General features: G+C 38.4%; 1 protein-coding gene and 2 non-coding genes across 18 annotated transcripts in view; all 3 read right to left on the bottom strand.

Moving 5' to 3' along the window:
- The window catches only part of LOC136858565 (tRNA N(3)-methylcytidine methyltransferase METTL6), a 97,868-nt gene that overhangs the window by 32,611 nt on the left and 38,111 nt on the right, over window positions 1–27,146 (bottom strand). For 3 of the 16 annotated variants that reach the window (XM_068225606.1, XM_068225609.1, XM_068225614.1), the window contains 6 exons: window positions 13,190–13,239; window positions 12,964–12,988; window positions 10,471–10,519; window positions 10,245–10,269; window positions 9,750–9,799; window positions 7,334–7,358 (listed from right to left, as the gene is read on the bottom strand). The gene's annotated coding sequence lies outside the window, so the exon portion shown is untranslated. The remainder of the gene's footprint in view (window positions 1–7,333; window positions 7,359–9,749; window positions 9,800–10,244; window positions 10,270–10,470; window positions 10,520–12,963; window positions 12,989–13,189; window positions 13,240–27,146) is intronic. The other 13 variants (XM_068225612.1, XM_068225616.1, XM_068225615.1 and 10 more) reach the window with 8 other exon arrangements.
- On the bottom strand, window positions 10,105–10,186 carry LOC136859349 (small nucleolar RNA snR60/Z15/Z230/Z193/J17). Its single transcript, XR_010858984.2, has one exon. It is a non-coding gene; the product is annotated as a small nucleolar RNA snR60/Z15/Z230/Z193/J17 (small nucleolar RNA).
- On the bottom strand, window positions 12,824–12,905 carry LOC136859348 (small nucleolar RNA snR60/Z15/Z230/Z193/J17). The gene has a single exon (XR_010858983.2). It is a non-coding gene; the product is annotated as a small nucleolar RNA snR60/Z15/Z230/Z193/J17 (small nucleolar RNA).

The raw sequence follows: 27,146 nt of genomic DNA, 5'->3' as shown, positions 1-27,146 counted from the left end.
AGCCTCCATCGAACCTGCCAAGATGGGATCAGAATACCAGCGAACTATCGTCCGAGGTACTCAGCCCGGCATTAGAGCTTGGAATACGTTGGTCGTGCGGTTAGGGGCGCGAAATTGTGAACTTTCATTGGGGAGATACTGGGTTCGAACTTCACTGTCGACAGCCCTGAAGATGGTTCTCCGTGGTTTCCCATTTTCACATCAGGAAAATGCTGGAGCTGAACCTTTTTTAAGGCCACGAACGCTTCCTTCTCACTTCTACACCTTTTCTGTCCCATCGTCACCATAAGACCTATCTGTGTCGGTGCGACGTAAAGCCAATTTTGAAAATCATCATATTTAGGACATTATACAACTGTCGAGATCCATAGTTATAAACGATGAGAAGTATTTTCTGGGCAGACATTATTGGCGAGTAGTCAATAATAATAATAATAATAATAATAATAATAATAATAATAATAATAATGATAATGGTATTTGCGTTACGTTTACGGTTTTCGGAGACGATGAGGTCTCACAGAGGTTCTATTTACGTGTCACTAAATCTACCGGCATGAGTGTGACGTATTTGAGCACATTCAAATACCACCGGACTGGGCCAGGTTCGAACCTGCGAGGTTGGAGTAAAAAGGCCACCACCTCAACCGTCTGAGCCATACAGCCCAGCAGGAAGCACGAAATGTAGGTACGTACACCGGTAGCAGCCTTCAGCTGTTATCGTAGTTCAGTTGCTCGTAAACATAAAACCAGTTTGGCAAGTATATTACGTAACATCTCGTTACAGTAGTACATTTGCTCTGAAACATAAACCGGTTTGGCACGGGTGGCGCGTGACTTGCCTGTTATCAACGGAAAGCTATTCATTCACAGAACAAGGCATACTACCTATTCTAAAAACATCGTACCCCTTTGCTTTCGAAAATAACTTCCGCTGATTACTAAAAGTTTGATATATAGTGGTTCGTCACATCGTTCTCTATTGCTACAAGAAATATCTGCACGTATACACCTAACACCCTGTATATTAGCAAAGAGCATATAACATTGCAAGGAAAGAATCCCTACACAAATCACAAATGCAACCCACTCTGCCATCTCTTGAGGAAAAGTTGAATTACGTAGTAAAATGAGACAGCGGAAGTTACGTGGTCGGGCATTTGGTCCATCGAGACGAAGCACGGAACGGTTCCGTGGCTCGGGCCCAATGAGTTAATTCGAAACTGCTTTTACATTCTAAAACAATAGTATGTTACAGAATAATTTCAACCTGAAATTTATACGCTCCACGTCATAATAGATCGTGCGTTCCGGAACGTGGAGGGGTAGCTTTCAGCACTTGCACTCACTTCGCTGGGTCTACAGTGCACTTCATGATTGCTAAGTTGAATGAAATCTGAATTCTTTTGTATGCAACCTTTTAAGGAACGCCATAATATCACGCAACAGGCAGCGTGCGGGGAAAATACAATCCGCGAACACTGGCAATGCCGACAGTTGACGAAAAAATAGGCTCATATAATAAATTCATAGGCACCGAACAATATTGTCATTGCCGGTGAAACTGCATTGCTTTATTTTAATGCGAGCCCGAACGGTCTTACGGTTTTAAAGGAGAAATTGCCAGCCGGGAAATCGTACAAGTGTGAGGGATGGGGGTCATAGTAGTGCGTTGCAATGCACATGGAAGCGAGATACTTTATCCCCTCGTCATAGGAAAGTTCGATAAGCCACAATGTCTTAAGAGCGTTGGGCACATTCCATGCCAGTAAAAGGCGTCTATAATAAAAATGCAAACATTACAGAAATCCAAACAATAATGCATTTGCACAGGGGAACCGGAATAATATATCCTCGTCTTTGAATTGTGCGATTTTTTTTTCTTTCGTTGGATGAGGTTATGTTTGTCAGTGATTTATCCAAGTGCATTATTTGAACATTGTAAATGCACCTTGTTGGATACATTTCGGAAATAGTTTTTTCCATGGCATTTGAAAGGTTTAAACTGTGAATCGAGGTGATTGCATGTATTAATGGGTCTTAGGATACTTTGTGACGCGGCAAGTGTTTAAATTTCTAAAGTACGAGAGAAGTGCCGGCAGGAAATCGTACAAGGATAGAGTCATAGGAAAGTTTGATTTTAAGGGCATCGGGTACTTTCTGTGCAAATACAAGGCATCTAAAATGCATACAGTATAGTAATGCAGTTAATAAAGCACTTGCACATGGGAGCCAGCATAGATTTCTCCTCGTCTTTGAATCGTGCTTTTTTTTCTTTCTTTCGTAGTGTGAGGTTTTACCAGTGAGATATCTGAGTGCATTATTTGAATACTGTAAATGCACCTTCTTGGATACATTTTGGAAATAGTTCTTTTTTCTTGGCATTTGAAAGGTATAAACTGAGAATCAAGGTTAACCGCATGCAGTAACGGGCCTTAGAATATTTTGTAACGCGGCAAGGGTTGGTACTTCTGAATTGCGAATTGACGGTTAATTCAAAATCACCTAATTCAAAGTCCGATTTAGAGTCCGAACGACTTCAAATTAACGAGGTTTTACTGTATTATTCTCCAATAATGGGATACTAACATTATGAAACTATCGAAATACTCGTACAATCAAGCAGATCTACTTTACGTTTGGAAGCCATGCTTCGAGACATAAATGGCTGCAGGGAAACTTCATGCAATAATTTGCATACAATTTTTTTTTATTCCACCTTTTGAATACAATTGATATTGTGTCATTAGAAATTCATATTGGTACAACACTACATTAAAGGGACATGTTCCGCTTGGTTTCAAGCATCTTCAGCCTTTGTATTTTATCTGAAGTTAAGACCTATTGTTAATTTGCTTATAACTAATTTGTACTTAATTATGATTCTAAAAACTAAGCGGTAAAATACATAAACATAAGCATTTGTTAACACAATGGACAATTTAACATTTAAAACTCATAAATGTCTAAAGTTTAAAATCTTAAGTGCGTAGGAATTATTCTGCTTCATGTATTAATTTGAGGTATGCTCCTGTAATCTATTAGTTGTAAATGGTAAAACGCAGCTGTTGGTAGTTTCCTCGAACTAGTCTTGATTTGATGAGCAGATTTTACATTAGAAGTAGTTCCGAGAATCTTAGACGTGTTGATGCGTTTTCTTTTTTCACAATTTTTAAATGATGGTGCGTCCCTTTGACTGCTAATACAATGCCTCGTGGTATTTGTTACATTACGGTGACTGCTTGCTTTCGTGTTTCTACTCGTGTATGCAAACTATAGCAAATTTCAATATGGGTCTAAACATGAGATTAATTACATGTAATAAAATAACTTCATGCAAGGCGCCAAAACAAATACATTTAACGAAGCTGTGACAGGTCTAGAAAAAGTACACTGCGTGATCTCGTGGAAAACATATCAACTAATACGATAGATTCCATGGCAACGCCATGTGCCTACACCCTCAAGAAAAATACACGATAAAGGTAGTCTGTTCAGCTAATAACTATAATATATCATGATCTATGAACGCGCTGAAGTATTCTGTGACGTTGTGCACGTCACTAAAATCTATATTCACCTGTAAAAGCAAACCATGGTTTTGGGGCACCATTCGCAACAAAGTGAGCCGGCTGAGTTACATTTTGAATGTTATCCGCGTCATGTGGTTCGTCTGGAACAACTTCACTTTCACTATCAGGATCGCTTTGACCGTCCTCTTCATCTATATGAATCCTATCATTATCATCACGTAAGGAAGATACCTCATCATTCTCTGCTTCTAAAACCGTCGAAATACCCGCTATCAACTTTGCGATTGGAAGCCATGCCTCGTGACAAATCTCTGCACGGGAAGTTCGTGCAAGGCGCCAGAACAAATGCATATCTCGAAGCTGTGACAACTCTAAGAAACAATACACAGCGTGATCCCGAGGAAAACATCAACTAATGCGATACATTCCATGGCAACGCCATATGCCTTCACACTCAAGAAAAACACGCAATAAATTTGAGGATCGACTAATGCCATCATACCCACTGTAGAAGCCCAGCGTGAAAACGTCTAAAGACTTCATACCAACTTAAGGGGTTAAATTATTAGGAATTTTAGTGAAAAAAGCAAGGGCAGAATGGCCATACCACAGGGCAATAAACCCTTTGACCTTCAACGCCCGCATCTTCATTATACACCGCCAGCCACTAAAGTCCACCCAAACCTGCAAGTGACGCGTGCGTCTAGCGGAAGCTGGTTGTACCTGTCTTTTAGTAAAGTTTTATAGACAGCAGGAATATTTTTCTGATGGACTGTCGTAGAGAAGTGGAACAGGTATTGACGGCAAATTTTCAATGGATTTTTTAAATATTATGGCAATTTTAATTTAACAGTTAGTAAACCTGCGGAAATACACAGCGTGATAGAATAATTGTGTAGCCACAAGAAAATATGGCATTACTAAGTTCTGCATTGGCGTGAAGACAAAGATAGTCTAAAAATGCGTACTGTATAAGAAAGGCATTCAATGATTTCACCAAGCACTTTTTAAGCCTGATTTAATTTTTTAAAAGGCAAAAGTGGGGGTCGCTTTTGGAATTGGAGAACTACAGTAAATATTTGACAAACTACACAAGTTTAAATTTCCCCCCAAGAGAATGTGTTAAAGGTGGAATGAATTGCTTGCTATACAAAGCATGAACAAGGATTCTTTCAAATAAATTCAACTAAACTATAAATTCATTGCTGTACATTGACAGCAAAACCAAATTATATGTATTATAATGCAAAGTACAGAAATATGATTGACTCAGCGAGTCCTAAACTCGTTTACTTCATGAAAATATGCCACTCATCGTACTAACTGGAGACAAAAAAAAAAAAAAAAATTGTCTACACCACCACACATCTGTTTTTCTTACAAATCTATTACGGATGAATGTGTATTTGGAAGTATATTTTTAAAATTTAGTCTTCTAAAATTAGGGTGCAGCGATTATTCACATATATATGGTTATTACTGGAAAATGCATCACACAGGGTCGTCTTGGTCTACCCCTACTTCTCTTACCCTCCATAGCAGAGTCCATTATTCTCCTAGGTAACCTATCCTCCTCCATTCGCCTCACATGACCCCACCACCGAAGCCGGTTTATGCGTACAGATTCATCCATCGAGTTCATTCCTAAATTAGCCTTTATTTCTTGAGTAATTCAGGTGAACTCATAATAGATCCCAGGGAATCACTGGAGAGGTGGAGGGAATATTTTGAACAGGGATGAAATGGCTTCATAGAGTAGTAAAATTAGCGTGGAGTGTTCATAAGGTACCTTCAGATTGGGCAAAAGCAGTAATTGCCCCTATCTATAAGCAAGGGAACAGGAAGGATTGCAACAACTATCGAGGTATCTCACTGATTAGTATACCAGGCAAAGTATTCACTGGCATCTTGGAAGGGAGGGTGCGATCAGTCGTTGAAAGGAAGTTGGATGAAAACCAGTGTGGTTTCAGACCACAGAGAGGCTATCAGGATCAGATTTTCAGTATGCGCCAGGTAATTGAAAAATGCTACAAGAAGAATAGGCAGTTGTGTTTATGTTTCGTAGATCTAGAGAAAGCATATGACAGGGTACCGAGGGAAAAGATGTTCGCCATACTGGGGGACTATGGAATTAAAGGCAGATTATTAAAAGCAATCAAAGGCATTTATGTTGACAATTGGGCTCCAGCGTTTGATTATTGTTTGGTCGGAGGAGCTATACCAAATGAATGGCGAGTTGCTATAGTAGCCCCTGTGTATAAAGGAAAGGGTGATAGACATAGAGCTGAAAATTACAGGCCAGTAACTTTGACACGCGTTGTATGTAAGCTATGGGATGGCATTCTTTCCGATAGTATTAGACATGTTTGTGAAATTAATAATTGGTTCGATAGAAGGCAGTACGGTTTTAGGAAAGGTTATTCCACTGAAGCACAACTTGGATTCCAGCAAGATACAGCAGATATCTTGGATTCAGGTCAAATGGACTGTATTGTGATTGACCTGTCTAAAGCATTTGATAGGGTAGATCATGGGAGACTACTGGCAAAAATGAGTGCAAATGGACTAAACAAAAGAGTGACTGAATTGGTTGCTATATTTCTAGAAAATACATCTCTGAGAATTAGAGTAGGCGAAGCTTTATCTGACCCTGTAATAATTAAGAGGGGAATTCCTCACGGCAGTATTATTGAACCTTTGTTTTCTTTTATATATATATATCTCAATGATGTGTAAAGAAGTGGAATCAGAGATAAGGCTGTTTGCAGATGTTATTTTGTACAGAGCAATAAATAAGTTACAAGATTGTTGAGCGGCTGCAGGGTGACCTCGATAGTGTTGTGAGATGGACGGTGGTCAATGGTATGATGATAAACGGGGTTAAAAGTCAGGTTGTGAGTTTCACAAAAAGGAAAAGTCCTCCCAGATTTGATTACTGTGTTGATGGGGTGAATGTTCCTTTTGGGGATCATTGTACGTATCTAGGTGTTAATATAAGAAAAGACCTTCATTGGGGTAATCACATAAATATGATAGTTAATAAAGGGTACAGATCTCTGCACATGGTTATGAGGGTATTTAGGGGTTGTAGTAAGAATGTAAAGGAGAGGGCATATAAATCGCTGGTAAAACCCCAACTAGAGTATGGTTCCAGTGTATGGGACTCTCACCAGGATTACTTGATTCAAGAACTGAAAAAAGAAAAAGAAAAAAAATCAAAAGAAAAGCAGCTCGATTTTTCTGGGTGATTTCCGACAAAGGAGTAGCATTACAAAAACGTTGCAAAGTTTGGGCTGGGAAGAATTGGGAGAAAGAAGACTAGCTGCTCGACTAAGTAGTATGTTGGATTGGAATAATAACAATTAATCAAATATCATCAATACGGAACAAAAATGATATTTATCACATGTAATAAGTAGTATGTTCCGAGCTGTGAGTGGAGAGATGGCGTGGAATGACATTAGTAGACGAATAAGTTTGAGTGGCGTCTTTAAAAGTAGGAAAGATCACAATATGAAGATAAAGTTGGAATTCAAGAGGACAAATTTGGGTAAATATTCATTTATAGGAAGGGGAGTTATGGATTGGAATAACTTACCAACGGAGATTTTCAATAAATTTCCAATTTCTTTGAAAACATTTAAGAAAAGGCTAGGAATACAACAGACAGGGAATCTGCCACCTGGGCGACTGCCCTAAAAGCAGATCAGTATTGATTGATTGACTCATCATAAAGCATTGAAATACCTACGCATCAGAATAAAACCATTTAAAAGATAATTGCACAATAGTTCACTTACATTAGAATGAGGTCATCCAAGTCACCTGAAACAGAGGAAATGAAGTCATATATAGTGCACACTAACAAAGGTATGACTGTCAGGCATGTTTCAGCAAAGCAATGTTTCAGATAGGGGCGAAAGAAGAATTCTTATCACAAAAATTCAACTGAACTATAAACTCACCATTGTGCAATGCCAGCAAAACCAAATTATATCTATTATAATGCCAAATACAGAAATATAACTTACCGAGTCCTACACTTGTTTACTACATGACAACATGCCACTCCAGGTTCAACCTGAATTTTTTTTTAAATTGTCCACACAACCACACATCTAATGTTTTTCTTACAAATCTATTATGGATGAATATGCATACAGTGGAACCTCGATTCTCCGTTTTTTGAGGGACCACGAAAAAAAACAACGTACAACACGGGAAAACTGAAAATCTGGGAACGAATGAACCATCTACAATTTGGCTAAACATCACAAAATTGAAATATGTATACTTATCTTACAAACACCCCTAAAAAAAACCAAACTACGGCCCCAATGGGCCTTCCGCCTACCAAGTGACGCCCTCGGTCCGAAGGCCTTTGGATTACGAGGTGACGCATGGTCAGTGTGACGAATCCTTTCATGGCTCTCTAGACTAGGGCCGCCATCTCACCATTCAATAGCTCCTCAATTGAAGGTAATCGTAGAATGACAGAACTCAGAACCAGCACTCATATCCAGGTAAAGATGCCTGACCTGGCCAATAATCGAACCCGGGCCCTCCGGGTGATAGGCAGTCAAGTTAGACCACAGGGCTGGCTTCAAAAGTTAATTACCGGTACGCGACTTAAAAATCTCAATCAGTTTTACCGGGGAAACTTAGTCAGTTTCCTCTGAAAATTTTGTCATATTTCTTTGAAAACTTCTTTCAGTTCAGCAACTTTGATCAGCCAATCTCCTAGAAAAATCTAGCACCCGTAACACCAAGCCATACAACAATCGACTACAAGTAGTTTTTCATTCTCTAATCTAATGAAATAAAGCACATTAGGTACATAAGCGTACAAGATGTTGGCAAAACCCTTTCTTCTTTTTTCTTCTATTGTAATTTGGTCACCGGTATACTCTTCCTAGTCAGTTTAAGGAAATCTTGTACCGCGTAAATTACGCCTACATCGACATTTAAAAGTTATGTTGAACTCGAGAATATGGCTTCGAAAGTATCAATTCTCAAGTTCTCGAATGCCTTATATTTAGTTCTGCCCGTCACTAATAACAATCAAGTTGGAAAGAGAAAATATGTCATTAACACTTCCAAAATTACGATTATTCGAACCTTGAGCTCAGCTGGAAAGCGCGTTCGCTGTACAAGTTGGTACGAGTGCAAAATTATGCAAAGTTTTAAAATGTAACATGTGCAAATAAAACGACTGCGGCTTTTATATCATTTTAACACAAAAACATGAAATTCCCAGTCTTATATTAGGACGAAAACAGTAATAGGCAATCCCAAAACCTCCCATGGCTTTAAGTTTGTAAGGTGCAAGATCTGTTCTGGTCTCGATAACAATCATATACCATAGTATTGAAATACTAAATCTGCGTTGCTTAAGAAGGAGCACTTTCGATTCCTGCCTGAAAGCCCAGTGACTATACAGTGCCCTGAGGGAAATGCCGTAAACCTGTTCGGTGGTACACTCGGGGAAAAAAAAAAAAAATCTAACTCTGGACATAATGTAGACGTTTTGCAAGTACGAACATTTGACGAAAATCGTTCCATTTTCATATAGAGCAGTCGAAATGCGCTCTGTCTCCTCCCAATTGTCGTGGGCACTGTCTGCATTATGATTTACGAGGATTCTCTAAACAATACCACACGAATGCAATGCTAAGATGATCCCTTATGCAAGTTCACCGCCGATCGCTTTTCCAGTACAGCACTTCTTCAAATTACCGCAATTACGGGACGTCAACACCAAGATCCGTAAATATGCCGTAGCCATCCTTTCATAAGATACAGTTTCTTGAAAAACGCATGATCGAAGATTTAGCATTGATGGGACTAATATTTCTGGACAGTTGAGCTGGGAAATCGTTTCATCGAGGAACGGATAATGCAGGATTTTTACAACGTGATTTAATTAGGATACTCACGGGACCACGTCATTTGAACGAATAATACAGGAAAACGTAGTTTCCGGGAACGTATAATAGAGGTTCAACTGTATTTTAAAAATTTAATCTCTAAAATGAGGGTGCACTGATTATTCACATATATACAGTAATTACTGGGCAATGTAAAAGATGGGGGTGAAGAAATCTCCTTCAATTACATTGAATCAAATATTCAACTCCTCATGCTGCATTGCAACATCTAAATGCAGTTTCAGATTTAAGGCAGTTGTTACAGAATGAGTATAAAATTAATACTTACGTAAACCAGGAGTCATCCAGTCTATAACACAGGGCAATTTAACCTGATCTCTGCAAAAAAAAAAAAAAAGTCTGTAACTATATTAGAAGCAGAGTTGTGATTCTTCTTGAGGTGCTTACTATTATTTAAGTTCTTCCTTCACATTACAAACTTTTTATTATTACGTGCAGGGTTTTATAGCAATACCATGAAAAAGCAGGATTAAGCCAATTTTGTATTATAACTCATTCAAAATAAATACACACAGACGATACCATGGGAGAGCAGGACTCAGCCAATTTTGTATTTTAACTAATTAAAAAAAAACCAAATCCATGCAAATAATTCGTTAAGGGTGCAATGAATTGCTGGCTATACAATGCATCAGATAGGGGCGAAAGAACAAACATTCTTTCAAAGAAATTCAAATGAACTATAAACTCATCATAAAGCATTGAAATACCTACGCATCAGAATAAAACCATTTAAAAGATAATTGTACAATACCCCACTTACATCAGAATGAGGTCATCCAAGTCACCTGAAACAGAGGAAATGAACAGTCATATATACTGAAAGGTATAAAAATGTCAGGTATGTTTCAGCAAAGCAATGTTTCAGATAGGGGCAAAAGAAGAATTCTTATCACAAAAATTCAACTGAACTATAAACTCATCACTGTGCATTGCCAGCAAAACCAAATTATATCTATTATGATGCCAAATACAGAAATATGACTTACCGAGTCCTAGACTTTTTAGTACACAACAACATGCCACTCCTGGTACTACCTGAAAAAAAGCTTTTTTAAAACTTGTCCACACAACCACACATCTAATGTTTTCCTTACAAATCTATTATGGATGAATATGCATATTTGTACCTACATTTTTTAAATTTAGTCTACTAAAATGAGGGTGCACTGATTATTCACACATATACAGTAATTACTGGGCAATGTAATAGATGGGGGTGAAGAAATCTCCTTCAATTACATTGAATCAAATATTCAACTCCTCATGCTGCATTGCAACATCTAAATGCAGTTTCAGATTTAAGGCAGTTGTTACAGAATGAGTATAAAATTAATACTTAGTCTGTAACTATATTAGAAGCAGAGTTTGTGATTCTTCTTGAGGTGCTTACTATTACAGTAGAAGTCCGCAATAGCGAGTACGGCATATAACGAGAACTCCGTTGTAGCAATAATTTTTTTATGTAGCTTCAAAATCCTATGTTAAACTGTGCGTCGTCCTTCGGTTACCGCGAGAGACCTATCACTGACGCAGCCGTTATTACGAGCGATTATGCGTGCATAGTTTTCTTTCGTTCCCGATATTTCTGCACCCCAGCCATTATATTGCTTGCGATCGATTACCTTCGGTATCGTTTCCTCCCTATGTTCACTAGCGAGTTCTCTCGTCGACATTCGAAGGCGATGTCGGAGTCTATTAGTAACACCCGTCGACTGCGGTTCTCTATTGAAAAAAAAAAAAAAAAACCCAGAGGATAACATGTTTTTGTAATAAATGCATAAATAACGTGGCTGATAGCAGTTGTTAACTTGTTAAAAATAGACTGACGTAAACGATCTCTTAATTTTAATGTTACATATGGAAATGAAGTAAGAATGTAATGCACCTCAATATATGGCAGAGTACATCACAGATTTCAGAGGATAGTTCATATCTTCTGGTGTCTAGTTAAATTTCGGAAAGGCTACTTAAATGTAAGCGAGGAGGTTATCATTTCTCTACTAGTGTTTTCATGATACATATACAGTTAGGTTAGGTGACGCCGTTTGAAGAAGAAAACTGAAGTGTTTGCCACAGAAACCTCTGGAGTGATACCGCATTTCTCCTAATCCAAGTAGACGATTTTTTTTTTAATCTTGTGCAATAACTCAAGGGTTGTCTTGCATTTGCAGCCTAAAAATAAGTAATGTATAGCACTGGCAACTACGCTGCTTCCTTTCACCCCAGCACGCGCACGCGCACACACACACACACACACACACACACACACACACACAAAACTCGTTGACAATAAACGACCCCCTCTTTATTATATATCACTAGCCGCGACTACCGGTTGTACACTGTCTGTGTGAAACGTCACTGGATTTCGGGAAATAGTGAGGAGAGAATGACGTTCTATTAGCCTCTACAAAAAGTTTCTCAAATCTGCAGAATGGCATCAAAACATGCGAGCCTTCCAATTCTTAGACAGGCCGGCTTCTCAGTGGCAGAGTTGTAACGTGTGTATTGAACTTGACGCTTAGTAAAATTAAGTTTTATACTTTCGTGATGGATAGTCGTATTGTAAAGCTGCGTGGAAAATGTATTGCCGGCAAATTTTCAACGGGTTCTCTTCGGTATTATGATGCTGATTATAAGTTAATGGTCATCAAACCTGCGGATATAAAGAATAATTGTGCAGCCGCAAAAAGAGGCATAACGAAAGCCAATGTTCAGTGTCTAAATATAGTCTGAAATGCGTGGGCCTACTGTTCAACAAAGGCATTCATATGATTTTACGAAATACGTTGAGCCTGATTTAAATTTATTGAACAAAAAAGTGGGGTTCGTCTTGGATTCGGAGAAATACGGTACTATATTTTTTCAGAATTAAATTAAACATACACTTTCACATAGTATCATGTTTCGAAAAATAACAAACAAGTAAGCCGTAGTGTGGATATCATCTGCGGAAACTCAAGTTTTGAACAAACTGATTGCTGTTTCATACCAAATTTTAATGTGTATGGTTTTCTCCCGACTTTTATACAAAATCGGATATAACGACATTCTGCTATAGCGAGTAAATCTTTTGCTGTTATGAATTCTCACTATAACAGACTTCTACTGTATTTTAGTTCTTCCTTCACATTACGAACTTATTACGTGCAGGATTTTACAGCAATACCATGAAAAGGCAGGATTAAGCCAATTTTGTATTTTAACCCACTCAAAAGAACTATGCACAAACAATACCATGGGAGAGAAGGACCTAGCCAATTTTGTATTTTAACTAGTTCAAGAAACCCCAAACCCAAGCAAATAATTTGTTAAGGGTGCAATGAATTTGCAGGCTATACAATGCATCAGATAGGGGCGAAAGAACAAGGATTCTTTCAAAGAAATTCAAATGAACTATAAACTCATCATTAAGCATTGAAATACCTAAGCATCACAATAAAACCATTTAAAAGATAATTGCACAATAGTTCACTTACATCAGAATGAGGTCATCCAAGTCACCTGAAACAGAGGAAACTAACAGTCATATATACTGAAAGGTATAAAAATGTCAGGTATGTTTCAGCAAAGCAATGTTTCAGATAGGGGCGAAAGAAGAATTCTTATCACAAAAATTCAACTGAACTATAAACTCATCACTGTGCATTGCCAGCAAAACCACATTATATCTATTATGATGCCAAATACAGAAATATGACGTACGGAGTCCTAGACTTGTTTACTACACGACAACATGCCACTCCTGGTACTACCTGAAAAAAAAAAAAAAAGCTTTTTTAAAACTTGTCCACACAACCACACATCTAATGTTTTCCTTACAAATCTATTACGGATGAATATGCATATATGTACCTTTATTTTTAAAGTTTAGTTTTCTAAAATGAGGGAGCACTGATTATTCACATATATACAGCAATTACTGGGCAATGTAACAGATGGCGGCAAAGAAATCTCCTTCAATTAAATTGAATCAAATATTCACTCTTCATGCTGCAATGCAACATCTAAATGCAGTTTCAGATTAAAGGTTGTTGTTACAGAATGAGTATAAAATGAGTATAAACTGGGAGTCATCCAATCTATAACACAGGCCAATTATCCCCCTCTCTGGAAAAAACAGAAACGAAAGAGTCTAACTATATTAGAAGCAGTTTGTGATTCTTCTTGAGGTGCTTACTAATATATAAGTTCCTCCTTCACACAACAAATTTGTTATGTGCAGGATTTTATAGCAATACCATGAAAAAACAGGATTTAGCCAATTCTGTATTTTAAATCCTCTCCTGCGAACCATGTGACCTTGCCGCGGTGGGGAGGCTTGCGTGTCCAAATGAAGCAGATAGCCAAGCCGCAAGTGCAACCATATCAGATGGGTATCTGTTGAGAGACCAGACTAAGGAACGATTCATCGAAGGCAGGGTAGCAGCCTTTCGCAAGTTGCAAGGGCGGCAGTCTAGATGATTGACTGATATGGCCTTGTAATAATACCCAACCTGGCTCAGCTGTGTTGATACTGCTACACGGCTGAAAGCAACGGGAAACTACACCCGTAACTAATTCCTGAGGACATGCAGCTCTATCTGTATGAATGATGTAGTGATCATGGCTTCCTCTCGGGTAAAATATTCCGGAGGTAAACTAGTCCCCCATTCGTGGGGACTACACGAGAGGGGGCTATCATCAGGAAGATGGATACTGACATTCTGCGAGTCAGAGCGTGGAATGTTATAAGTTTGAATCGTTGTGGTAGATTAGAGAATCTGAAAAGGGAGATGGATAAACTAAAGTTAGTAGCAGTTGGTATAAGTGAAGTACGTTGGCAAGAGGTTTGTTCCAACAAGAACGGGAACGGTTTAAAAACTGGCAGACGCATGCGCAGTACGGAAAGAGCGTTCCAGCAAACTTCAAACTCAAACGCGGACTCTGTTGTTCCAACAGACTATGAATCGTCCCCGAACCAGTTTGCGGACTGGCAAAGCAGTTTGTGCTCCAGAACAAGTACTGTTCGTCAGAGACATGCGCAGTACACCAAAATAAGTGTGAGCTGTGCATTGTGGTCCTAGCTGTCACTTGGTGAAGCGTGAACAGCTGATCGGTCATCACCTGGCAGAGGACACGTACACGTACAGTTAAACAGAAGCACGGCGTTAAAATACCTATATACATACAGTTAAAACATCATTTGACTGCACACTAAGATACACGAGAATGATGCATGACGATTTTGACGTTTTTGAAGGCGATTCTGATGATGATCATATGAACTCGGACTCCAGTGAAGATGATCTAGGGATATATTACAATATCCCAAAAGCGATCCCCCTGTGGGTGGGGGCGGTAGAATAACACCCACGGTATCCCCTACCTGTCGTAAGAGGCGACTAAAAGGGGCTTCAGGGGCTCTGAACTTTGGAGCGTGGGGTGGCGACCACGGGGCCCTCAGCTGAATCCCGGCATTGCTTCCACTTACTTGTGCCGGGCTCCTCACTTTCATCTATCCTATTCGACCTCTCTTGGTCAACTCTTGTTCTTTTCCGACCCCAACGCTATTAGGTTTGCGAGGGCTAGGAAGTCTTTCAATTTCACGCCCTTCGTGGCCCTAGTCTTCCTTTGGACGATATCTTCATTTTTCGAAGTGTCTGATCCCTTCCTTTTTTTCCTATGATTAGTGTTGTACCCGATGCATTTACTGGACGTATTCAAAATGGCGCCTACGGAAGGTAGAGGCCAGCCAAGGCAAAGAAATGTATAATAAGATATCGATATTGATGTATGCTAGGAGGCCATGACTAACTTAAACCTACCACTATGAAGGCGGTGTACAATGGTGTAGAATCGATAGAATTGTTTTTAAAAAAATAAGAAGGATCCAACAGATTATTATAAAAACTGACTTGAAAAATTGACGTGGTGAGAACAAGACGTTCCGAACTTCGCACTCGAAAATAAGCGAGATTGGCAATATTTAGCGAGAAGTATTAAGCTGAGAAGAAGGAAATATTGAGCGAATTGAATAGATAAGCGTTACAATACTGGAAAGAAGGAGTAAAATCCTGAAGCTTTGAATAATACGTCCAGATACTTAGACGCAAAGCCGTTTGAAAATAGGAACTTGATTGAGACGTGAGAGCTCGAGATTAAGCCACTCTTAGTGAAAATAATCGCAAGGAAAACCAAATAAAGAAGCAATCACCATAAAAATATATATATTCTACGCAGAACCATGATGAGCTTATATTTTTCAGAATCATCGCATATTGTCTACTGTGTTGCTGAACAGATGATGGCTTGCTAAATCGACATAGACCAACCTGGAGGGAGATGTCATCCTGGCCGTTAAAACCACCCGACCCGTGTGGAGGAGGTCACACTACCTGAGATACCACTGGTGGAAATCCTGCCCAGTTCCCGATCTAAGGACTATGACCACACCGAGGAGCAACTAAGGCCCGAGATATTGAATGGCGAGCTAAGTAATAGTATTAAGTAATATAATTTCTTATGTGGAGTATTACCAGTATATACAGTAGATCTGAATAGCCTAAGCGTGAGATAATTAAGTGTGCTTGTGAATATAAGAAAGTGCAGTGTGAAATATTTAAGACGATATCTCATTACGGAGTGGTAACGTGTTACTACATTATTTTATCCAAGGATGAAGGAATACGATTTAAAAGTACGACATAGTGTAACAGCTGTTTTCAAAGAATCCCGGTTAGTTAGAAAGGACCATGAGTGATGTAGTACTAGTCAAACCCAGTTACGTCACAGAAGGACGCATGTTGAATTGGTTAAGACAAGTTACCATACTCTTTGCTGTATGATTTTATTGAAAGGAAAGATACTGAATTTGGGGTTATATACGGAATTGCATGATTAAAATGCGTTTTGAGGAACGAATTCTGCGCTATAGATGGGATACATATCGTTGTGTTTAATTAATATTGGAGGTTAAACGCGGTAATTATGAATGTTAAAGGAATTAAATATGGGTTGAATTGAAAGTTAATAGTGAGATAATGGAAGTGTGTATAGTATTTTAAATGATATATTGCGCAGATTAATAGAAAGTAAAGCATATTTGATATATTTTATATGTGATGTTGGAGCACATGTAGTGCGATTACAGAATATAAGTATGCCCCAGGGAGGAACTATAGCAAGGTATGGACAATAATATTACGTATATTTTAATGATGTGTGAAAGTGGTTTGACAATAATAACAACCGGTGATGGGTAAATGAATACATGATTATGTCATATTCTGAATGAATGGTTATTGCATGGAAGAATAAGCTTGTATGCAAGTAGTATCATAATGTAGTGTTGAAATATCTTTGTGTTGACATTAGCACACCTATATATGAAAAATGCTCACTGGCTGCATGTATATTGAGCTGGTATACGATACGTAAGAAATTATTTAGCTAGAATAGGGAAATTATTTGACATTTACGTAGGATATCATCGACGTTTTGTTAATATGAAATATTATTAGAGCGAATACTTAGTTAGGAGCCGTAATTTAAATGGCAATCGGACCGAGGAACTTAGTGCGTCATTCAATATTTCATTTACTCTACTGTAGTCTGCACCAACGAACTCAGATAACTTTCAACATAACTTAGGTCACTGATATTTGTATTCAGGACATATTATTCAAATTCAATTTATTTTTGCAGAAACTTGAACGTGATGGTTGTATTTTCAATGAGGTATGTAATTATACCGTGACTGATGGAATAATTTATTGATATAACGAATTTCGACCGTGGCCAAAAGACTGTGATGTAATATATTTAAGTGACCAAATGTAATTTTTAAAGGGAAGATAATTCATTTCAGGAATACGTTACTCAGTGTGTTAAGATGTAAGCTTAGTTTAGGAATTAGGCAGCGCTGACCTAACATATTTGATTCACTGATTAAAATATTTATTTATTAGATTGATAATTGCAAGCTTATGAACCATATTTAACATTGACCATTTCTTTTGCGAATCTTGGTAATTTAATAAATGTGTTTCTTGGTTTTTTTATATAATGAAGTGAGTTTTCATTTATACTAGTAACCAATAGTTGTACTTAGTGAGTAAGGTTCTCGTTGTGCGCATATATATTTTTTTTAAAAAGGATGACTGAAGTTTGCGTTCACAAAACAACTACTGAGCGTATGGTATCGTTACTTTCTCTGAACCGCGTATGATATCGTTACTTTCTCTGAACCGCGTATGGTACCGTTATTTCTCTTCGGACACACGTAAAACCAAACATAGAAAAATTAACCATTTTTCTGGAGGCATGGATACCCTGAGATATATTTAACTGACTAGTTGGGAATTACTGTGGTTACCCTGACCCGTAGGGTGCAGTGTTATATTGAGGATGGTTGCCTAGTTGTACTTCCTCTTAAAACAATAAACACCACCTCCTCCCAAAAGCGAAAAATGAAGATTTAGGCAAGTTATTACAATTTTTTTACTTGTCTGCAATTATGTTTAAATGATATTTATTTTCACTACATGTAACTCAAATTTGTAACCAAAATTCCCTTTCTCTCTCTCTCTCTCTCTCTCTCTCTCTCTGCCTATAGAAGAAACAGTACCTCTCTATGACAAACGTTCAAGGAGCATTTTCGCGTCAGTAGGGAGATACTGGAAAATATTGCAGGAAGGTATAAGTGACCAATACAAACATCAGTCTGGCCAATATGGAAAACTTTCTGCACTGAGTCAGGTTTGTCTGCAGCTGCAATAATAAATATAATAATAATAATAATAATAATAATAATCATTAAGTGTTGCTTTTCCAATATAGGTTCTGATTTCCCTGTGGTTTATTGGGCATCAGACTGCAAGTTTCCGGGATGTTGCAGATCGGTTTGACATTTCTTTGAGCTCTCTGCATAGAATTGTCAAACGACTGGCCGTCTTCATTAGCAACTTATCTCCACAAGTGATCACTTGGCCTACTGAAGATGAGAAAGTACATATCGAGCAGCATTTCAGGGAAAGTGGACTTCCTGGCGTCATTGGTGTCATAGATGGCTGTCATATTGAAATTGACAAGCCTGCAAATGATCCTGACTCCTACATTAATAGAAAAGGACACTATTCGATAAAAGTATATTTTATTTATCAATATATGTCTTCATAGTAAACCACTGTTATTATAAAATGGATGTGTAAATATACTGGTAGAGCAGTTGATTATTTACAGTACTTTTAATTTTCAGATGAGAGCTGTTTGTGACCACAAGCGAAAAATTTTGGATGTGTTTCTGGGGTATCCTGGGTTCTGTGCATGATAAGAGTATTTAGAAATTCGCCTCTTGGCAATAATTTAGAAGAAAAATGCGGTCAGTATTTTCTTTTAGGTGACAGTGGCTATCCTCTGAAGAGAAACCTACTAACCCCCCTTCAGAGACCGAGGCCAATTGAATTAACATCAGATTAATTACAATGTGAGACTGGCTAGAAGTAGATATGTTATTGAACACACTTTCGGTATACTAAAACAAAAATTTAGGCAACTGTATCATGTAAAATTGAGAGATATCCAACTCATTGCACATTTGATTAGGGCAGCTTGTGTTCTGCATAATATATCAATGAGGGATTTGTGTTCAATGAAGATGTCGGGGTTAATGTAATTCCTCAAGTTCAGTTCCATCCAGAGGATGAGGACTTTAATGACGACAGGGATGCAGCAATGATAAGAGAAAACATAGCTCTCAGATTGTAGGTCTGCATGTAGGGCTGTTGCCTAGGTATCAGTTTCCCTATCAATTGTTTACCTAGTCTTAAATGATGTCAAGAAATGCGGAGAAATGTAGAACATTTCCCTTGATAAATGATTCCATTCCTCTGCCTCTAAATTAATATTTGTTCCAATTTTTCCTGTTGAATTCCAATTTTATTTTCATATTATCATATTTCCTACCTTTTAAAAACTCCACACAAGGTTATTTGTCTGCTGATGTCACTCCAAATCATCCTTTCACTGACCACTGACACCTGGGAACATACCGTACCACTTACTCGAGCATTTCGTCTCCTCACTCGCAAGTCTTCCAGGCCCAAAATAGTGTTTTAAATGAGGAAATGAAGTTGATATTTTACCTGCTTGAAGCAAGAGAATTTTTATATGTAACATACATACATCTTTATTATAGACTGTTATGCCTTGCAACATTACATCTGCAAGCTTTTGTGAATATACAGCACTAAATGCCTCCACAATCCTCTATTTTTAGCTAGCCTCTGTGTCCTCATTTAGTTCCACACATCTCATCTTTAAATCATAGGAAACAAGTCTCACCATCGTCGCCTTGGACACCCTGCACGTCTCTTAACGTCCATGATTGAGTCCATTATTATCCTAGGTAACCTATCCTCCTCTATTCGCCTTATGTGACCCTACTGCAGAAGCCAGTTTATGTATACAGCTTCATCAAAGGAATTCATTGTTAACTCAGCCTTTATGTCTTCATTGTGAAATTCCTCCTGCCATTGTCTCTGCCTGTTTGTACCAGTGAACATTCTCGCTATTTTCATGAAATACTTGTAACTTATGAATAAGATATCCTGGGTCCAGTGCGCTTTCACTCCCATACAGCAAAGCTGGTATGAAAATAGATTGGTGTAAAGATAGTTTCGCCTGGGAGCTCACTTCTTTCTTACAAAATACTGTTGATCGTTATTGTAGTCAACAGTCTCAGTGACAAGGTTGAGGAACTTCTCAGTGATCCCACCTATAAGGTGCTAAAAAATGATCCTACCAACGCCATTGATAGGAAAACAGTGTCTCTTCTTAAAGCCAGCTCGATTCCGAATGATGTTTCTCGTGGTTTGAGACAGCAGGCTTCCAAAATTCCCCGAATTTATGGCCTTCCTAAGATCCATAAAGACGGAGTTCCCCTTAGACCTATTGTTAACAGTATAGGTTCCCCTACATACAACCTGGCCAAATACCTTTGAGAACTTCTCAAGCCGTACATAGGTAATGAGGCATCCATCAGGAATTCATCGCATTTTATTGGCATTTTATCCAATCTGCATGTTTCTCCTGGAGATATTCTAAGGTCAGTTTTCATGTTGTGTCTCTGTTCACTAGGGTTCCAATCAGACGCCTTGTCTCTGTTGGATAACATCTTTCCTGGTGACATTGTTAATTTGTTTCACCTTGTGCTCACTACCACGTATTTCAGTTTTCATGGTACAATATATGAACAAATGGATGGTGTTGCCATGGAATCGCCTTTGGCACCAGTCATCGCTAATTTCTATATGCAAGATTTTGAAGAGCGTTGCCTTCAATCTTGCACGCTCAAGCCGTCCATCTGGTTGAGATATGTCGATGACACATTTGTTATCTGGCCCCATGGTGAACACACGAATTATCCATATTTTTTGATCACTTGAACAGCATACATCCAAACATTAAATTTACCATGGAGACTGAACGTGGAGGTTGTTTGCTGTTCTTGGATGTTTTGGTTTCTAAGAAATCAGATGGAACTTTAGGTCATTCGGTTTACCGTAAATCTACCCATACTAACAGATACCTTCATGGGTCCTCTCATCACCATCCTTGCCAAAAGCGTGCTATGCTTAACACTCTTATCAGCCGAGCAAGGGAGGTTTGTGAGGAGGATAAATTAAATGGTGAACTTGAGTTCCTAACGGGAACATTTCTGAGCAATGGCTATTCAGGGAGACAGATTGACGAAGTGCTACATCCTAAGCCAAAAGACAGATTGTCGCGTGATTCTCGTCCTTTGAGTCTGGCCTTCTTGCCATACGTGCAATCTGTCACGGATAGGATTGGCAATATTCTCAGAAAGCACAATATCAAGACCATTTTTAAGCCTAATATCACCATAGGCAATTGTTTGCAATCTGTCAAAGATCCAATTGGTTTAAACTGCGCTGGAATATATATATGATTCCTTCCTCCTGTGGATCGGTTTATGTAGGCCAAACATGTAGGAAAGTAGCAACAAGGGTTAAAGAACATCGCAGGCACTTACGTCTTTGCCAGCCAGAGAAGTCTGCTGTGGCAGAACATGCCATACATAATGACCATCAACTAAATTTTGATGCAACTTCTGTCATTTGTAAAGAGAAACATTTTATTCCCAGAATCATTCGTGAGGCGATAGAAATTGCTAAACGCCCGAATAATTTCAACAAAGGAGACGGCTATATACTGAGTAGATCATGGCTACCCTCCACAGTTAACTCATCAACATCTTTCTCCGTGACTTTGGAGGCCCTGGAATGAACTACATTTCTAACAGGGTTTCTCTATCTTGAGTCTGGTTACTATGGAGTGACTGTAGCCATTTTGCTTTGTTGTTGCTCTGAAGACGATCCTGGTCGCAGGATTGAAATGCGTCAGCTGGTGTTTATTTATTATTACACGACTTAATATCCCCAAATAATTATCATAATATTGAAAATATTCCTTCCACCTATCCAGCGATTCCCTTTGATCTAATATGAGTTCACCTCATTTACCCAGAACACTTTTTATTTCATTTTCCACTCCCAATATTCTTTATTATTGTCCAGAAAGGTCTCCTTGCAGCTTCACCTAGCTTCTCCAGGTTATTACTAAAATCTTCCCATGACTTCATCTTTCATTCAACAATTATTTGTTTAGCCCTGTGTCTTCCACCTAAGTACAATTCTCAGTCTGCATCAGTCCTTGTTTGAAGCCATTTCTGATATGCCTTCATTTTATATTTACAGGCTGCTTTCAGCTCATCATTTCACCAAGATGATTGATTGTTTCCCATTATTACACACAGTTGTTCCTGGGCATTCCCTTGCTGTTTCTACTACACTATCCCTGTATGCCACCCATTTCCTTTCTCTGTGCTGAACCTGCTTACTATCTTTTGTTGGGATGTTTTCACTAGTCATATCCATGAGCTTGTGCCTAATTTCCTCATCCTGGAGATCTTCTACACTTATTTGTCTGCAGACAGCTTTTGTTTTCTCTATCCTAGACCTGGAGATACTTAGTTCACTACAGATCAGATAGTGTTCTGTCTCATCAAAAAATCCTCAGAATACTTGCACATTCCTAACATATTTCCTGAATTCATAGTTAGTTATGATATATATACTGTTATAGATCTGGTACCTCTACCGTCCCATGTGTAGCAGTGAATAGCCTTACGACTGAAGAATGTATTCATAACTGCTAATCCCATACTAGTACAGGAGTTCAGAAAACACCTCCCTTTTCTATTAACTTCCATATCATGCCCACATATACTCATCACCTTGTCATATCCTTCATTTCTATTTCCAACTTGCACATTGGAAATGCCCATCAGCACTAACCTATCCTTAATGTTGACCCTCACTAAGATGTCATTCACTGCTTCATAAAACTTACCAATATTTTGTGGATGATGTTATACCATACACAGTAATAAATAAGTTACTGGACTGTGAGCGACTACCAAAAGACCTCAACAAAGTTGTAGACGGACAACACTTAATGGTATGATGGTAAACAGGATGAAAAGGTAAAGAATTGATAATCTGCTGCTTGGCAAAAACCCTAAATGTAAATAAGTGATACTGTAGTTGATTTATCCTTATCTGCATCCTCACATGGTAAACAGACTGAGACAACTCTCATCCTAATTTCTCCAACAGCTAAATCTACCCACATCTTTTGCTTATATACCTGCCAAAGAGATATTACTACTTCCGCTGTGCAGTTCTGTCCTACAGTCTCCCCTTCGCTCTTTAACACTCGCTGAGATCACTTTATTATATCCTACTTATTTCTAGTTATCTCCCCTCACCTGAATATCATTAACTCCTAACACATGCAGACACATTCTCTTTGCTGATCAGCCATTTCTATTTTCTTTCTTCCATAAGCCCTATTAATATTGATAGCTCCCCACTGAATTCCATTTTGTTCGCCAAGTGGTTTCCTGGCAGTCCCTCGCCTATCAAATGGAAGTGGAACTCTGTTACTCCCATAGTTCCGAGGCTTGCTTAAAACGTTCTGATGGTGGTGGTGATTATTATTTTAAGAGGAAGTACAACTAGGTAATCATCTCCTGTATAACAATAATCAGAGATAAAAAAATCGAAGGGATCCAGCACTTCAAAACATTATAGTATTGGCCAAAGAAAGACAAGGGCCACAAAGAGGGTGAAAATGAAAGACCACCTAGGCCTCGATACCTAATACAGTTGGGGTTTGAAAAGAACAAGAAAGAGAAGTTGAATAGGATAGATGAAAGTGAGGAGCTTGGCCCAAGTAAGTGGAAGCAATGCCAGGACTCAGCTAAGAGCCCCAACTCATGTACCCAAGTTCAGAGCCCCTGGGGCCTCTTTTAGTTGCGTCTTATGCCAGGCAAGTGATACCGTGGATGTTATTCTATCACCTCCACCACAGTGAAAGGTTCTAAGTGTCCTCAGTAAAAATTCAGTGAAGCAGGATACTTCCTTACTTGCACAATGTCCCAGTGATAATCTGTTGCCACCTGTGCACTAGGAGGACATGACTCTGAATATGTCCAACTTGCCTACTTCTATTCCATAGCAACTATAAAACTGTTACTTTTACGCAGCTTCCGATATAACCGGCTACCGCTACACGCACGTCTCGCTTGCCGGGTTCGGCCAAATTCAGCGGCTAGCGATGTATAGGCCCAATCGTGAACGTTGAAAGTCAACGAACAAGTTTATTGCGCCACGGTATGGCCATTCTGCCCCTGCGTTTTTCGTGCACATACCTCACAATTTCACCTTCGACTTCTTTAAAGCGCCCTTGTTGCGGACCACTGAATGCATTTTTGTGCAGTACGCATTTTTTTTAGCTCTTTGCCTTCGCGCTAACGTCAAATATTGGCTTTAGTTAGGCCTATGCCGTATTTTCTTGCGGCTGCACAATTATTCTACATTTCCCAGTGTTTAATAAACACTAACTTAAAATTGGCATCATAATATCGACTAGAACCCGTTGAAAATTTGCCGGCAATACCTTTTCCACGTATCTTTACAATACAACTATCCATCACGAAAGATGGAAAGCCACATCTAGGGAAAGAAGACAAAGCAGAAAGATGGCAGGAAAATATCCAACAATTGTACCAAGGTGAAGATGTAGATAATTTGGTTCTGGAACAAGAAGAGGCTGTTGATGCTGATGAAATGGGAGACCCAATTTTGAGGTCAGATTTTGACAGAGCTGTGAGCGACCTAAATAGGAACAAGGCACCTGGAATTGATGACATTCCCTCTGAATTACTGCCTGCCTTAGGAGAAACCAGCATGGCAAGGCTATTCCATTTAGTGTGTATGAGACAAGAGAAGTCCCATCCAATTTTCGGCAGAATGTTGTAGCTATTCCCAAGAAAGCCGGTGCTGACAGGTATGAAAACTATTGCACTATTATGCCTGTTACTCACGGTAAAATTTTCTGTAAAATTTATTGTACAGTAATTTAATTTTATAAAATTTATGTTGATCACGGTCAAAGTCAAATTTTATAAAACTTTGATAAAACTTTTCATAAAATAGGACGTTCTATTCCGTAAAACTAATTTTACAAAACGAACCAATCAGCAAAGCTGACATCACAATGATGCTGGCGCTACGTTGTGAGAGGATTGCGAACCTCTATAGTATACACTTCTTTCTAAAACAGGGTGTCCACCAAATCTAAATTTTGAAATTCCCTGACATTTCCCTGTTTTCCAGACATAAAAACCAGTTTTTTCCCTGACACACGACGACAAAAAATAAAATTATAAAGGAAGTTTCCAGCTATGACAGTAATAATAAAACACATTTTGAAAGCTTCACATCCAAAAAATAAATAAGCAATTCAAAAAGTGCATTAAACGCAATAGAAAGTCCATCATCGAAACACATCCTTGTACAAGAAATACAACTGTTGTTTAACAACATCATGAAAGAAGGCAAACAAGTCATCCTTGTGTGGATACCCTCTCAGAGGTATTCAAGGCAATGAATCTGCTGATCAAGCAGCTAAAGACGCTACTTACCTCCCGCTAGGCGATCTAACAATAGCTACCCCTCACACTGACATTATTGCCTATGCTAAAACAAAATTATACCAACAGTGGAAGATAAAATGGCTTCAAACTTCGAACAGCAAACTCCACGAAGTAACAACGGAATCTACAGTACAACACTATCTTCACAACCTTCACAGGCAAGATCAGTCCCAATAACTAGAATACGGATTGGCCACTCCAAGATAAGTCACAGCTACCTCCTTGAGAAGAAACTGCCTCCCATCTGTACAACATGCAATAGTGTGTTGACTGTGAAGCACATCATAACAGACTGTTCACTGTATGACAAATGGCGCCAGTACCACGGTATACCTAAGGATATTGAGGGGACACACTCATCTCCTTCACTGTGCAAACAAATTATCAAGTTTTTCAAAGACACTGGTCTGTATTCAAAAATTTAACTGTTCAGTTTAAAATACCACTTTTTTTTTTTCATTCTTCACCCTATTGTAATTTAATGTAAATTCTACAGTTAGAAGTCACGATAAGACCTTAGAGTTAAAGTGACTAAATTATCTTCATAAAACAAATAATAAAAAACAACTCATCTTACAATGGGATGTCACTTTATTTTAAATCTTGTTCTGTATTCACAAAATTACACTTGATATTACAAGCTACTAGTCGTGCCTAAAACTTGCTAACACCTCGCATGAAAGATAGATTAGAAACTCAACATGGCGCGGCCTGAACGGTGTCACGATGCATTACACATTTACACAAGGTTTACCTATGTCAGCATATTTAATAATTGTAATAATAATAAGAAAAATGAGCACTCGAATGAGTATTTTCAAGCGAATTTCACACTTTCCTGCATTCAGTGTTTTTCGTCTGTTTTTACATTTTACGAGGTAGAGACTATCACACACATCGTTTAGTAAACAAACACAGTCATCCGTTGGGTTGTGGAATTTTGTCTATATGCATATTTCGCTGTGGAAGCCATGTATTTAAGTGATTAGAAAACTGAGAACGCAATTTAGGCCTCGCAGTTCCCCAACAACACAGAATATTCAATAGTAAGTTGTAATGTTTATTTCCTAAATATAGGAAAGATTAATATTGGAAAGGTGGTTTTAACTATTATTCTTGTTTTAATGTTCATATTCGATCAATCGTAGTCGCTACTGCTTCCTATAGGCTATCCATATAGCTATTGATGCTATTGGTTACTTCACATTTGCGATCACAGTTGATTTTTTTAAATGTCTATCAATTTTCTTTACAATTTATTCCTGGCATAAAAGACATGCCCTAGATTATGTTATAAAAACTGAAAAATGTGCTTGTATTAACAGATATATACGGTATGTCAATTTTATTTGGCAGAAGAACGAATTTGCAGATTTTTCTGAATTCCCTGACATTTCCCGGTTTTCTCACCATTTATCGAATTCCCTGATTTCCCGGTTTCCCATACGGGTGGCCACCCTGTAAAATGGCAGGATCCTGGTGGATTAAGGAAGCGTTAGTGTTTTATTGACAAATACCAGAAATATCCTTGTTTGTACGAAGTTAAAATGCCACTTTACCACAGCAGAAATGCAAGAAGAGGCAAAAAACACAATCGCC

The sequence above is a fragment of the Anabrus simplex genome, chromosome 1 (assembly GCF_040414725.1).
Source record: "Anabrus simplex isolate iqAnaSimp1 chromosome 1, ASM4041472v1, whole genome shotgun sequence".
NCBI lineage: Eukaryota > Metazoa > Arthropoda > Insecta > Orthoptera > Tettigoniidae > Anabrus > Anabrus simplex.
Note: the sequence above shows the minus strand (reverse complement) of the source record. Positions and strands in the feature narration are given on the sequence as shown.